The sequence below is a fragment of the Ambystoma mexicanum genome, chromosome 5q, assembly GCF_040938575.1.
Source record: "Ambystoma mexicanum isolate Mex_15411 chromosome 5q, UKY_AmexF1_1, whole genome shotgun sequence".
Classification (NCBI taxonomy): Eukaryota; Metazoa; Chordata; class Amphibia; order Caudata; family Ambystomatidae; genus Ambystoma; species Ambystoma mexicanum.
Window position 1 is genome coordinate 567,063,958 of NC_090933.1, and position 16,054 is coordinate 567,080,011.

Here is a 16,054-nt window from a genome sequence, read left to right on the forward strand (position 1 = left end):
CCACCAGAGCCCATATGGCCTTCTTGTTCGCAAGTGCCGTCCTGGTCATTTGCGTGGAGAAGACGACGGCAGCATTCTCCTGGAGGGTCTCTGTTAGCACGGTGAGTTCCTCACGGGAGAAGTGGACCTGCCGCTTGCGGTCGCACGCTTTCTTCGCTACTTTTCCCATTTTTCTTGGTTTCGCTAGGGTGGATGACGGGTTGGGGTGTGTTTCAGGGTAGTGTTTTTAGTGGTTGTGTGGATTTTGTGGTTTTATAGGTGTACGGCGGGATGTTTCCCGTTCCGGGCCCATGTTTTTACTTCCGTTTCCGTATATTTACGGTCACCGTACTTTCCGGTTGGCGCTCACTGCGGTGTCCGCTAAGATGGGTGGCGGTATTGCACCTAGGGCGCCGTACGGCGGCGGTGTGGGCCGTTTTGGGGTCATTTCCACCATCGCGGACTTTGCACTTCCGCCATGCCGTGGTGCTCGTGCCCGATGGGTCGGAATGGGCCGCACTTTGCTCCATCGTGCAATGGCGGAAACGCTATTTACGCTGTGGCGGTCCGGTCAGTCACTTTCCGCCAGGGTCGTAATGAGGGCCATTGTCCACTTTAGTTTCCATTTCACATGTGTTCTTAACTTTAACTTAATTATAAAAGGATGGAGGATTTTTGTTTTAGGGCCTGGTTCATGGAACGTTTTCCTATGAGATTGCGCCATGTCAACATCTGATGAACTGCGCTTTGCTTTTTAGTTTTGGCTCATCAGTGGTGCTTCAGCACAACCCAATGAGCCAAAAATCTGGATAGAAGGCGGAATGACACAGTGAAGTCAGAAAAAGTTAGAAGACGTACTTTTCAAGGTTTTGGATAACATGTTATGTTAACAGCTTTTATGTGACGTGGGGATCGCCCGGAGGCATCATGATGCTGACGAAGGATAAAAACACAGAAAGCAAGTGTGAACCACAAATGAAAATTAGAAAATGAATGTTTTCACTTAACTACTGAACACAAGATGATCCTGAGTGGAATGGATAGAAAATGGAAGAGTATTCTAGTGCGATGTCACCGAGGCACCTGAATGCACAGAGCATTCGCAGAATGGAGGGATCTGGCAGGAAGCTAAGGGTGAAATGTATCCCGAAAAAAGTCTGCGCTGTGACCATAAAAGGCATGGTGAACAATGCAGAGGGTTTTTAATTTGATTCTGTCAGCCACAGGGAGCCAGTGTATGTCACGTAGAATGGGAAACATATGTGCACAATATGAAGAACCAGAGGCCACTCTAGCAGCGGAATTCTGTGGAACTTGAGGCTGGCGGAGAAAGTACGCTGGTTTATAAACAGTACTTCAGCACAAATATTAGTTTTGGCTCAGGTAGCACGTTAGCACAACCTTTAGTTCGGACTCATATATATCACTTTAATGCCACTATTAACGTTATCTCTTATGTGGTATTTTAGCTCCACTGAGTAAGGTTGCATAGTTTATGGACACAGGTAATGCTTTTGCACCACCATTTATTTTGGAACATATACACTTTAGTAAAACCATTAAGTTAAGCTTCTGGAGGGTGCATTAACAACAGACATTGGGAGCCAAGAAGATTGTTGCAGAAATATGAGTTGCGGTACACAGCAATGTGTAGACACTGAAAAGCACTGGGGCAGGAGAAGTGGGTGGGGCCAGAGTAGTGGGGAGATGCTGCGCTTCTCTCCCTTGAAGGTGCTGCTTTAGACATGTAGGTTGCCTCTGCAGTCTCTCCCCTGGGATCTTGGACACTGCTAGAACAGCCAGAGGAGCTCACAGTAAATGTTGGCTATTTATGTATATGCTAGTAATGCTACTCCGAGACCCAGGTTCGATTCACCAGACTGTATAATGCACCATTTTCTTAGTAGCTCATCTTTCAAGAATATTTAGATGCTTCAGAAGGGAAACATTTGTATTTGAATACAGTCTACTGCTGCTTTGAAGGAGCGTTTTGTGCCTGGAACGCTTGCTCCTGTGTTCTGTTTGCTCCCCCTGTACGCAGCACTGCAAGCGCGGCTCTTGCTGCCTGGCCGCTTTCTGAAGGGGGCAGAGCTTAATCCGAACACGTGACGGATCACGTGACATTCATCCTCCTCAAACTGCCGGCCCAACTGCCCGAGTGGCGTGTCTACTGCTGCTTTGAAGGAGCGTTTTGTGCCTGGAACGCTTGCTCATGTGTTCTGTTTGCTCCCCCTGTACGCAGCACTGCGAGCGCGGCTCTTGCTGCCTGGCCGCTTTCTGAAGGGGGCAGAGCTTAATCCGAACACGTGACGGATCACGTGACATTCATCCTCCTCAAACTGCCGGCCCAACTGCCCGAGTGGCGTGTCTACTGCTGCTTTGAAGGAGCGTTTTGTGCCTGGAACGCTTGCTCCTGTGTTCTGTTTGCTCCCCCTGTACGTATCACTGCAAGCGCTGCTCTTGCTGCCTGGCCGCTTCCGGAAGGGGGCAGAGCTTAATCCGAACATGTGACGGATCACGTGACATTCATCCTCCTCAAATTGCCGCCCAACCGCCCGAGCGGCGTGTCTACTGCTGCTTTGAAGGAGCGTTTTGTGCCTGGAACGCTTGCTCCTGTGTTCTGTTTGCTCCCCCTGTAAGCAGCACTGCAAGCGCTGCTCTTGCTGCCTGGCCACTTCCAGAAGGGGGCGGAGCTTAATCCGAACACGTGACAGATCACGTGACATTCAACCTCCTCAAATTGCCACCTTTGCGGCGTTAAGCCCTGCAGGCAGTAAGGGCTGGAGCTTCTGTTTTGCTGTTTGGCTGTGTCCTGTGCCCCTGTGCAATGGCCACTATCTACTCACCCACAGTGACTCTGTGAGTGTTTAAGAGTGGGCTTCTAGGTCGCATTGCCTCACGCTCTAACTCATACTCGCCAGCAGGGTAGAGGGGGGAGAGTCGGACTCTGGCAGCTCCTTAAACTGTCGGGCGTTCCTCACCCTGTGACGGGGGGCCATATTTGTGACTTGCAGACTCTTGAGACGTCTTCTATTTCATTCATATGCTACTCACCTCTAATACATCCCTCCCTATGTACTTCTTGATTTTATGGTAGGAGCCATATATGTATCTTTTAATGTGTATCAGTGGTAATGTTTGTTCTCAATGATTGTTTTAGCTACTGATTCATCTTACCTAACACTTCTACTCAGTGCATTTTATTATTGTGTGCCATCACAAACATTTTGGGTATTATTCATACAAATTGTACTTAACTTGCTTGTGATTTTGATTCTAATTTCTAGTTCTGAAGCCTTCCCCCACTGCTATCCACAGAGTTGTCTTGTTGCTAATATTTTTTTTTTGCTCTCTTGTACCTGATCCACTAGGCTTCGCCCTTTCCTCTGGATGAGACGTAAGGGCCTTAGGAGCCAATTAGTTATGGAGGCTTCTATGGACTCCATCCAATCTGCTGCAGTGGTTCCTTCCCCCATTTCTAAAGTAGTTACCCCTCCTTTGGATTCCCGTCCCATCTCCCTGGGTGAGCTTCCCCCCACACCAGTGGTATGTTCTTCGGACTCTATTTTCCTGAAAAGCATGGCTCATGCTTACATTCACTCACAAGATAGGAGTGGGTACTTAACATGATGGGCATTATTCCCGTACTCCAGCCAATAATAGTTGTGTCTTTAAAGGAAAACAGGATATCTCCATTGATGCTCAGGAAGATCGCCTAGCAGCTATTATAGCTTTGAATTTGGAGGATGGTGGCAGCTCGTCAAGGGCGAGGACCTGCTCCGACTACCCCATTAGTAATCTGGTGAATACTATCCATCTGACACCCATCCCGCCACAAACAAAGCTGCTTTCACTTGCCTCCATGTTGGATGGCTGTGGTTCAAATGCTACAGTACCTCCTGATTCCTCCAATGGGGTTATTGTACCACAATCCTCCTTTTTAGAGGGCAACAATACTCACACTATTTCCCCAGTAAACTTATCTGGGAGGCGTCCTCTTCTGGTGGGGTTATTAATCATACTACACCTATTCAGGTGAACCTTTCTGCAACGCCTGCTGGCAATTCCGGTACCCCTACAGTGAAATCTACAGTTTTTAAAACACCACTTATGAAATCGGTGAATCACACTCCCAAAATAAAATCTAACTAGGCCACTTTAGGTCAACCAATACAAGGGAAAAAAATCTCCAACTATTTTGGGAAAAGAACAGCTACCAGTACCCTTGTTAAACCTCCGCACTCAGCTTTGACAGTGGCTACTCAGGACCATCTGCACTTGGCGGATGTAGCAAAGAAGTTAGAGACTGATGATCCTGCAGAGAATGATGTTGATGATATCAGTATTATCGAATGTGCAGATAAGGCAATAGCTGAGAGTGAGCTGGAACCTAATTTTACTACTAATAATAATGTGACCCAACAAACTTGTGATGCCTCCTATGTGGGCTCTCCTTCTGAATTTTCCAATTTTTTAGATGAGTATACAGAGAAGCAAAACTGGCTCAGAGAAAGGGGCGTACTCCCAGGTACGAAAAAGGAACATGCCAGTGAGTCCTTATTGCATCATACCCTCAAAGAGGCTGATGATAGAATAAAACTGACTCAACCTACAGTCTCTCCCCTGAATATGGTTTAAGCTCTTTTGTTAGTCTTTATGACAATAATTGGGCGGAGGTTAGATCACATTCTCTTTTACTCTCTGAAATGTATACCAGGCTGGAGGGTCTTGATAGGTTTGAAGAGTTGGTTAAATGTATTAAGGAAGACAACCCTTCCATAACTAAAAAGTGCCCGGATCTCGTTCTGCCGAACCCACTTATTACGGAAGGGCAGCCAGACAAGAAGGGACTTATTGTGGAAAGTGTTAGTGCCTTGGGGGAAGATTATAATAAGAATCCAACTATAATCGACTCACCCTGTCCAGAGAGGGTAATATGTGTTCAAACTTTTCCGGCCCCCTCTTTGAAGGATGAGGGAGTACTTTTGGGGCATGCCCCTGGTACAAAACTGTTGATTAGTCCTGCAAAAGCGACTGTTACTCCCCCCCGGGAAGCTCCCCAGATGGGCTGGCCATTAATTCCACTGGTCTCACTCCTACTGTGCCTGCCGGTGAACCTTTTACATCAGAAACGGCTAACTTACAGAAGGGAGTTATTGTTGCCTCCTCTCTAGACTCTAAACCTTATTCCAATTTGGAGAAGTCTTCTGATTTCATTGATCTCACTAAAGAAAAAGCACACCTGAAGGGTTTTGCTCATATAGGTAAAAGAAAACCTACTCAACAAACAAAGAAAACAAACAATCCGAAAAATATGAAAAAAATCAATTAATTTACCAATCAATTTTTTAAAAATGTGGTTTTGCCAAGCGCGTCCCCGTCTGTAACTACTATTATCCCTTCTAAGGGGGCTGATATTCCAGCAGAATCAGCAATATTTCCGATTGTTATACCTACTGCTGCTCCCGCCCCCTTTGGGACAACTTTACCACCTATTACCTCAGCTGCAGCTAGTCAGACTGAAACATTGATAGTGAATTCTATGCTGAATGACAAAATTCCCCCTCTGGTCTCGGGCGATGTTGCTATGATTGAGGAAACTAATGATATTTGTTATTCAAAAACAATTCCAACCCTTCCTGAGCCTATAAATAATAGTACTCTAGCTATTCCCAAGACTCAAACTGAATGCAATTCCGTGGCTCCTTCCTCTTTGGCAGAACCCCCAATTTTCCCTGGTAACTTGCTACCCGGTTTAAATCCTACTCATCCTGTGTCTATTATTACTCCTATATCTGTGCCCCTGATTAACCTTGATATGGCAAAACAATTATTTCAGGAGCTCTATAGTACAAAACCCCCTACTGCGGTGGACGCCAATTTAACCACGGGTTCACTACACACCATGATCCCCATAACTAGTCCTTTTACTTCTTCTTGTATAGATGGTCAGTCACTTTGCCCCCCTGAGGATCATTTGGCTAATGCAGACTCCCTCTCAGGGGAGCACGCTATGGGTTTCAGACCAGTGGGGGATCTATATGTCCCTAATTTCCTGAACCCCATTCATTTAAAATCATCAAATGGGGGTTCTTTGAATGGTCATGAAAGATCTCCAGCTGGGCCTTATGTATCTCAAAATAGGACTTCTCTTAATGGCCATGAAAGATTTGCAGTTGGGCCCCATGTATCCCAAAATAGGACGATTTTAAGGGGTGCAAGGGGTACTGACCTGGAAGTTGACCCTTTAAGACAATTTACAAAATCTATAGCTGATTCATTACCTGATTCGTTGGGGGTTAAAGACTCCCTGGAGACCTTGCAACTCATCAGTCTCTGGGGTCAGGATATGCATATTTGTCTGAATCGTGGAAATATCCTGAACATTTTTCATCAACTTACACCTCTTTCTCTTATTTCTAGTTATGACATGGAAAGGATTTTTTTCTCCTTTAAAGAACGTGTAGATATGATTAATATTGGTCTAAAATCTAGAGTTGTGTTGGATTTAATTATGGGCCAAAAAAAGGGCCTAATGCAACTCGGTTTTGAAGTAACTCTGCTACAATCTAATCAGCCCTCCGGTAATTACGGAGGGTCTGAAGAGTATAGGGGAAATCTTACAATGGTGTATCACACGGAAAGGGCTCCGGAGCCCCAACGGAGGCAATTTAAGCCCTGATTCAATGGTGATACAAGAAACTGGGCCCAAGTTACCTCTTGCCTCTGGAAATGAGCATTCCCTCAAGAGTCTTGTTCCAGCAACAAATCCCGTGGCCTCAAACAAATTTACTTTTCTTTCATGGAATTCCAGGGGAAATTTACATCTTTTTTACTAATACTGACACAGTAGCCATGATTCGCGGCTCTGATTATTTCTTTTTACAGGCAGGAAACCTGGCTGCTCTCCTCTCCCTTTATTGATGACTTTGAAATGTATTCTCAAAATGCTAAATCTGGTCTGGGTGGGAGGGCTTCAGGGGGTCTTCTCATTGGAATAAGGGCTTCTCTTGGTTTTAGGAATGAGGTTCTTTTGAACACGCCATTTGTTATTTTGGCCTTGGAGTCCACCTTTGGAGATGGTCTGGTTAACCTTTTATTGATTAGTATTTACTGGCACATGGGCATTTCCGCCCTTGAGCCTTTTCTGGAAAACCTAATGGATATGTTTCTCGCCTGGAGATCTCTCCATCCCAGGGGGAAAGTGATCTTGGCTGGAGACCTTAATTCTGACTGCTCTATATCATCTGAGGCTTATTTCGGCGATTTAGGACCAGTTTTGGAGGATGATAATCGGATAGGTCCGGAATTTGCCTGGGGCAGACTTTGGAATCTCGCCTTGGAATCAGTGGGTCTAATTTGCCTTAACGGCTCTTATGATTCTACTCTTTCGCTCTGCCCCACATGACATAGAGGTGTGTCATCGTCTACTATAGACTACGTCTTTGTAGACCATTCTCTGTCCTTTTTCTCGCCTGATGTTCAGGTTTCTTTTAACCCTTGGAGTGACCATGGGTCCTTGTTGGTTACATTTCTATCTCCCTTCCCGTTGAAGTTATTGTCCTCTGGCGGACCACAACATCTTAACACTAGGGACAAGGGACCGGGGTACGCTGGTCATTGACTAACATTAATCTCCGCAATTGTCAACTAATTTCTACATTCAATCATACTTCCCTTTTGTGAAAAAAAACTGTTTTTAACACCTTACACTTTGATACTTTCCTGAATGCTCTTCACAGCAGTATCAATGACTCACTCAGGAAGGGAAATCCTAAGAGTTCTCATGCTCATAGGTACGATCAGGAGTTAGCCAATGAAAAGGCCCATTTCCGGAAACTTATTAGAGAAGTCCAATTGCTTGATATTGACTGGGATAACAAAAAATCCAAAAATTAAATCCATTTGCCAAAAATATAAAAACTATTGTAAATCGAGAAAAGCACAGTCTCTTGCAAAATGATGCAGAGTTTATGTTGGGGATCCTGGTTAAAAGAGATCTTAGGGCGTTTTGGGCTATTCTTTCAGCCCAAGACCAGGTTGCGGTCGTTGACCAACTGAATGCCCTCCTGGAGGTCCAATGGGTAGACCATTATACCAAACTTTTTGGTAGAGGGGAAGAGGGACTGGTACTTTGTACAACCAGGGAAGATGTACCGAACGTTAGTTGGGAACGAATCATTGACTATGAGACAATACTAGAGTTAATTTCCAAATTAGGTCTCCTGGTCCTAACGGCCTGATGAACAATACATTAAAAGTGGAACCAGAAATTTGGGCAAAACCTCTGTGTCTGCTATTTCAAGATGTTGTTAATATCGGTAAGGTCCCAATTAGTTGGCAAACTGCCCACGTTGTTCCCATTTTTAAGAGAGGTCAACGAACTCTGGTCAAGAACTACAGACCAATCTCTCTTATTGATGCAGACTGTAAGCTTTTTGCCTCCATGCTCCTTTCACACCTTGATGTTTGGATCAAGGAAAATCATATCCTCCCGAAACAACAAACAGGCTTCAGGGTGGGCCATTCAACTAACCTTAACGGCTTTATTCTAACTGCCTTAAAAAGCACAACATGGGGAAAATGTGGTGGTACTCTCAACGTTGCCTCAATTGATCTGTCAAATGCATTTGATCAGGTAATTAGGTCAAGGCTCTAGGCAAAACTATCAAAGTGGGGGATCCCGTTGGGTCTCCTCAACCTAATAATGGCAATGTATGAGAACTATGGGGTCCACATTAGGATTGATTTAGAAGGAACCCTTTCCAGAAGAATAAGGACACGTATTGGGGTTAGGCAGGGATGCTCCTTAGCACAATGCCTTTTTATTCTCTATTTGGCAGATGTAGGGGAGTTTCTCGGAAATGCAGGTTTGGGGAACGCAAAATTAGGGGATCTCAGGCTCTCTTGGTTGGCATACGCTGATGATTTCCTTCTCTTCGATCAGAGCAAAGTGGGCCTGCAAAGACTTATTTTTAAGTTTGAAGAATACTCTACAATTAACGGGCTAAAAATCAACCCAAGTAAATACCCGCATGATGGTCTTTTCTAAAGGGAAAAAAGGGAATAAACAAGTGTGGAAAATTGGCGGAGAAAACATCATGAGAGCACATGAAATTGTTTATTTGCGATTCCTTATTTTGGCCCAACCATCGGCCGTTGAATTAAGACACTCACTCAGACATAAATTACTCCCGCTCATCTCACATCTATCAAATTAGACAACAAATATGGCAGGTTCTCTATTAAGTCAGTGGTAGATTACTTTAAGGGAAAGGTGATTCCGAAATTAATATATGGAATGGAATTACATTATTTGCTTCTCTTGACGTTTTGGGACACCCTTGAGGGTATCTATTGGAGAAAGGTCATGAAAAAGCCCAACTATGTCCCGATAGTGGCTATAAGGTTTGAATTGGGTTTAGCTTTGCTGCGAGCTAGAATCCTTTGGAGGGTTCTTGCATTTTTTTCAGCCCTGCTCGGTCCTAAACATGACACACTTTATGATGATGTGGGCAAGGCTCTCTTTTTACAGGGATCCCTGGATCGAAACCCTTTTCTCTTAAAATTCAGGGACCTCGGTGACAAGACTCTAGACTTGTCTGTCGACAGGGATACTCTGTTAAACAATCCGAACAAAGTCAAAGAGCTCCTTTTTTGTTGTGATTGGAATGATACACTGGGAAAATTACATACTTATCCCTTGCTCTGCGATTTACAATTCGATCATAAGAAGAGAGGCTGCTGTCTTTTATTCTGACACAATTTCCTAACCGCCATTACCGCTCACTACTCCTGAAGCTTAGATGGAATATTCTGCCTACCAAGGAAGTTTTACATAGAAGGAAGGAGACTTGTGACTTGGATCTTACATGTCGTTTCTGTCACAATCCTGGGGTTATTGAATCTGCCCGTCATTTTTTCTTAGACTGTACAGCATTGAAAGGCCTTAGGGCCATTTACTTAGGCAGATTCAATACTCTACGACTGTTGGGAGCAGAAAATCTTATTTGGTCTTGGTGTCTCTCCATTACTAAAACCGTAGATGCACTTGCGGTGGCGGGTTTTATTAAATCTTTAGATCTGTTTGGGCCATCTGGCTGATCTTCTTGCATGATGAATTACTAATCTTTTGTTAAATTACTCCATGACTGTATATGTATGTGAACTTGACATTCTATTGATTTGTTTATTTTTTTTTTGCATGTAGGGGGAAGTATGATTAGGAAATTCATATTCGTTGTAACTTTGCACTGATTTTATTGGCTTGTCTTATGTTTTCTACTTTTAGAAAAAGGATCTTGGGGTTGTTCTTTGTGTTTGTAATCAATTTATGGTAATGTATGTATATATGTATTTTAATGTTCTCTTTACTATTGAATGTAATTGTAAAGGTTTCTTTTGTAAACCGTACACAATCAATAAATACAACAACAAAAAAATGTGAATACATTCTCAATATTCCGATTTGCCTTGTCACTAAGATGTTTTTATAATATACAAAAAGCATGTTTTTTATTGTTATACCATTAGAAGTTATGTCAACATCCAGTTATACACAGACAATACTCGAAGATGTAAATTTCAGCCACACCAATATTTTGCCTTGGAAAATACCTTGTAGTGGTTCCATTTTGCACAGTTTCTATGACCCCATAATTTACTGTTAAATAGCGAATGGAACTTAAGCGTAGAAACCTTCAGAGACTAGGCCACAGTGCTGGCCCATAGCTGCAAACCAGTGGCATCTCCAGGAATCAAATTTAGGGGAGGAACAGAAGGAGCCACAGACAAAACTAGGGGGGAAATGGACTATGTGAATGTTTTTCCCAAATTGACGTGGGTGAAGTAGCCCAAAGAAAGTGAACACAGGGAGGTAAAAATTGTGCATTTCTACAGCAAAATCTCTGGGAAAAGTTGAATAAAAAGACATTTACAAGCAGTTTTTCTGGAAACATTAAATATTTGATTTTCTGATGCCTGGGCATCAACTGTAAGCACAATGCCAATTATGTATCATAAGTCAGTATAAAGGACACTAGTGTTAATTGTACCAAGATATCATGCAGGGCACAGCATTGGGTTAGAAGTGCCATAATACAACAGAATTAGTTGCAATGTGTTACCACCAAAATGCCAGGTAAGTTCAAAGCATAACTTAGTGTTGCTCAAATGCTGCACAGTTCTGTCAATTCAGGGTGACCTATTACAGGGATTTTCTGATAAAAATGCCAACTGGAATGGGGTAATGTTTATATATGCCATGGCTCTCTTAAAAACTGGAATGTTCAGCACAATATGACAGCCCACCAGTTAAACATAGAGTTACCAGTTTCAAACAAATCTACTTAATCACAGTCAACATGACAGTTCCAACCGTGCCTTGTCATCCTTACCCAACCCTGCCCCAGTATGACATGTTATGATGTAGGTGCAGCCTCAAATCCACCAATAATACCATCATATTCCACATCAGCTACCATATGTAATGTAAAGCCTTGTAGAGGATACTCCTATATGACAAGTGCAGATGCGTTAAATGGTGGTTCAGCTTTTCTTTATAGACCTCCATTCCTGCTGTGAGTCATACTCCGAAATGAGCAGCGCCATCTTGGAGTGATGTCACAGTGTTGAAAGCCAATTCTTTTGGCCATCAGCAGAAGGGCAAGAAGCAGATGTCCAAGGCAGTGGCCATCTTTGGATACACAAGTATGGTTGATGTCGCCCAACAGAGTACAGGGCTTGCATCTCCTCCAGGTACCCCACCCAAGGGCACATCGGACCATGATAGTGTGGGTCACACCTGAACCCCCCAGTACAAACACATGAAATCCTGATAATCTCCTGCCTGAACCCGGTGCATTGGAGAAGTGTTGGGGTCAGATAATGATCCACCAATGCTATTGTCCACTTGAAAATCCATCCTCACTGAGAGGTCATAGGATCTGTAGGTTTGCACAGGATGAGATGTCCACAGCAGAACTTGGTCTTAGTACCACTCAAAATCTTCATCGATGACTCCCTTCTGTCCACCATTCTTCGATCAGACATGTTGTCGGGTGTCCTATTCTGTGATGTACTATGCCCCCACACCTCAGCTCCCCACTTTTATCCGCCCCCCCCCCACGGGCTCAGCCTGCGAGAGAAAATAGTGTAATAATGGGGAAAGTCAAAGAAACAGACAACACAACAACAGCAAACAACACTGGTCTGCTTACCTTGTTCTTCCATATCTCAGGCTTGGAGACGAAACCAGAAGAAATAGGGCAGTCTTGTCAGCTAACTGTTGCTGCCCAAAACATTGCATTTTGCCCCTTATGTAGTCGCCCACAGAAATGTGACTGCAGAATGCGATTAAGAATCTGGACAGTGATGCAACCCCCTAATAACCAAGCGATGACTGGTATCAGTGGGAATGAATAATGGCAGTCGAAGACCCACTACTCCACAAACATGCCCCCCCAAAATCCCCTTGTGGGGCAAATCCCTTGAGCAGAACTGCTTGCACTTTGGGTTGTCCACTGTAGCAAAAAGATCACCAGCGGGGTACCCAACGGGAAAACATTGTTACAGTGACCTCCGTGCATATCTCCCACTTCTGGTCAGAGCGTCTGCCAACCCATTCTCCACCTCTGCCAGATGAATTGCAGAGGCTGTTCTCCAGCTTCCAGAACCATAGCTGCATAACCTTCCTGCACAGATTCCTCACCTAGCACACACCCCTGTATTAATAATTCCCCTTCACAACCTTTCCCTATTTTGAGAGGAACTGTCCCTCAAGGCTGCCCTTTATCTTCCATGATATCTATTTTAGCCCTTGAACCACTGTTGCAAAGCATTAAAACAAATGAGAACATCTCGGTAATTCCTTTAGGAAATCATTTTGACAAATTATCGGCTTCTGCATATGATATCTTACTTTATTTATCAAACCCTTCCCATTCTATTCCTGACCTGATAACGGTAATACATGATTTATCTTTAGTTTCTGGTTATACATTATATTATGACTAATCTGAAATCCTATCTTTAACTAATGGATGTTCCCCACTAATAGGCCTTTAGATTGCACGATTTGGTGCGCATCATCTATAAAAAAAATATCTTGCCATTTTTATGTGTCTACATATATTAATACAACTATTTTGTCCAATTATTCTCTAGACCTTGATGAAGTCAAAGATATGATTACGAGATGGACGCCTCTATGTTTACGCTGGTGGGGCCGGCTAGACTCTATTAAAATGACTCTCTGTCCTTTTGTTTATACATATTATCTATGATCCTTGTTTCATTTCCATCCTCATTCTTTAACAAGCCTGATACGCTACTGTCTAAATATCTCTGGTACAACAAAACTCCAAGAATTCCATTAAACAAGTTTAAACTATATAAGGATAATGACAGTGTTACATTCCCAGTATCATAGAGCTTTTATTCTTCACATTTATTTAAATTTTACTTCACAATGAAAAAAATCAATTAATGCCCCTATGTGAGTGAGAATTGAAACTCAATTAATAGCTGCTCTTCCCTTAGCCGCCTTCCTCCAAACTACATAATGGGCAAATATTTAAAACATCTCTTTATTAAATATTTTTAAAATAGCATGGAACACATTTTTAGAACCTCCCATAACATAAAGGAGATAAAAAAACGTACATATTTGGTATAGTACATCTTTGCTGTGTTTTCTAGAATGCTTAGTAATCCCTTAGTAATCCCTTCACTGCAGTAGGTAGTCTCTGTAGCTAACATGATTCATAAGAATATCCAAATTGGGAATAGTCCAGATAAACCTTACCCGTAGTATTGCAAGGGAGACATGTCAATTGTGTTGTCGAGAGAGGGAGGAGACTATGATGGGTAACTTATTTACAAAATAAGTTACTGAGGCAGGGGTCCTAGCACCCTATTTGAAGGCAACAGAAATGGTCCACTTCGGGGTTGGTGGGTACACAAAGACAAATAAGGACATTTTGTCTAAGAAGCAAGAGTATGATGTTAGGTTTTGTGGACATAGGAATGTGAATGGGTTGAGCTGGAGTACCTCTTTTCTGATATTGGAATATGTGCTTGACACTAAACATAATGTGTGATGGACATAAAATCTAACAAACACTTTATCACTCTTTAATGAAATCCCTAAACTCTGTCTAATATCCACTAAAGCTATTGACCAAGTAAAATGTTTGGATGATGAGAGGAATGATGTTATGTGGAAAATTCCTTATGGGCCGTTTATTCCATGCTACTGGAAGAATTGGAATCTTTTCAGGCCATAGCATTTGATCTTATGCCTTATGTACGGAACAAACTGTAGAGGTACTTGAGCCAGAAAGTATAGCTTTTTGAGTGTCAGGGTGTAAAACGAGTGGATGGACTTTTGCAGAAAACTTTAAGATTGTACGCTTTTTGGGAATGGAAAAAAGAAATATTTGTTGAAATCTAAAGTCGCAGTGCCATAAATGCAGGATGTCTGGAGATTTCAGAGATGGATAATTAATCTATTTGTTCATGTAACATAGGGGGCGTTGGTAAACTTAAACAGGATAGCAAATTAGTGGATTATTTGTCCCAGTTCACTGTATACACCTTGGGCCACGCCCACCCTGGAGGACTGCATGCAGCGGAACAAAGAAAAATGACAACAGTTTGGACCTTTGCTTTCCGTACAACGGCTGCCTGATATGCCCGACCAGCGTGACTCATGGCTAAGCCAGCCGCTGCATTGAAGCTGCGGCTCACAGTTGCGTAGTGGAGCTCATACAGCACCTTACAGCGATGCCCACATCACGACCTGTGGCATACCGAAAACCCCAGGCAGAGCCAAAAACGACCCCACACCGAACGTAGCCCTGTTCTCCCAGTTTCTAGCCGGGATGAACCAACCGACAGTAGAACAATCCCTGCCGGATTGCAGAATCCACTAACACAGACCATCAACAAGATGGTAACACGTGGACTGACAAGGTGCTGTACCATGGATACACTAATAGTATAAAACACTATTACCGACCTATTTGCGCTATTGTGTGTATTTCTTTGTTGAAACTATAGAAATCAAAGCACTCATTAAACGGGCTTGATTCTTTTCCTAAGGCAGATGCTTATAGTGCTTTAGTTGTGATACAGTGCTTAATTTTGTTATATTGACTTGACAACCCCGGACAATTCCCTGACGAATTTCCCTACACTTGGTTTACACCTTTTTGTTTGTTGGAAAGAAACATGTTGGATGAGTTGTGTTGAGAAGGGTGTGTATGTAGTTTTCAGGAGTGAGAGAGTGAAATGTTGTATGTAATACCTTGTTTTTAAAACATTTGCTTATTTTGCACAGCATACAACATTTTCTGTAGACACCACAGACTTTAGAGGGCTTTACATTTTTGAGCCACCTACACCTATTAGACTACTGTCTGTTTTTTCTTTGCACTATTTGTTTGATGGTTGAACAGAAATATAGGAGAATTGCAGTGCAGTGTAATCAAAATACACTGTTCTGCACTTACATCTTCCTACATCAATTGTCTGAAAGTACAACTTAAATTGTGTATTGCTTGTTTGATCACATATGTCAAATTTTTGTATATTAATAAAATTGTATTTTTAATCTGTTGACAATGCCTGATAATTTAATGCGATAGGAGGCAGTCTCCAATTAACCAGCACTTGTCTTGCCCTAGAGGTACCTTTTGAGAATTGGAATTGCGATACCCGTTTAACCCTAATGTTTTTTACTAAAGGTGTTTAACCTTCTTGAGGGTTGGTTATTAGTGGGTTCTTCTTTCCCTCTACCTCTTGTTGTTTTGTTGTCAGTTCACTGTAGCCCTGTTGCAAGAAAAAACTTGTGCGATGGAGGATCTGATATGGGATAGATATAGTATCTTCCAACAGCATGCCAGTAGAATGAACGGGGGCATGGCTTCGGGAGGCCTGTGTGTAGTCATCAAACACAGCCCAGAAATGACAGGGAAATATGTGTCATCGGAGGTAAGGGGTCTATTGGCTGTGGCATTGCAATTTAAGAGTGCATTTCCTGCGAAACAGCTATTGATTATAAATGTTTACTGAA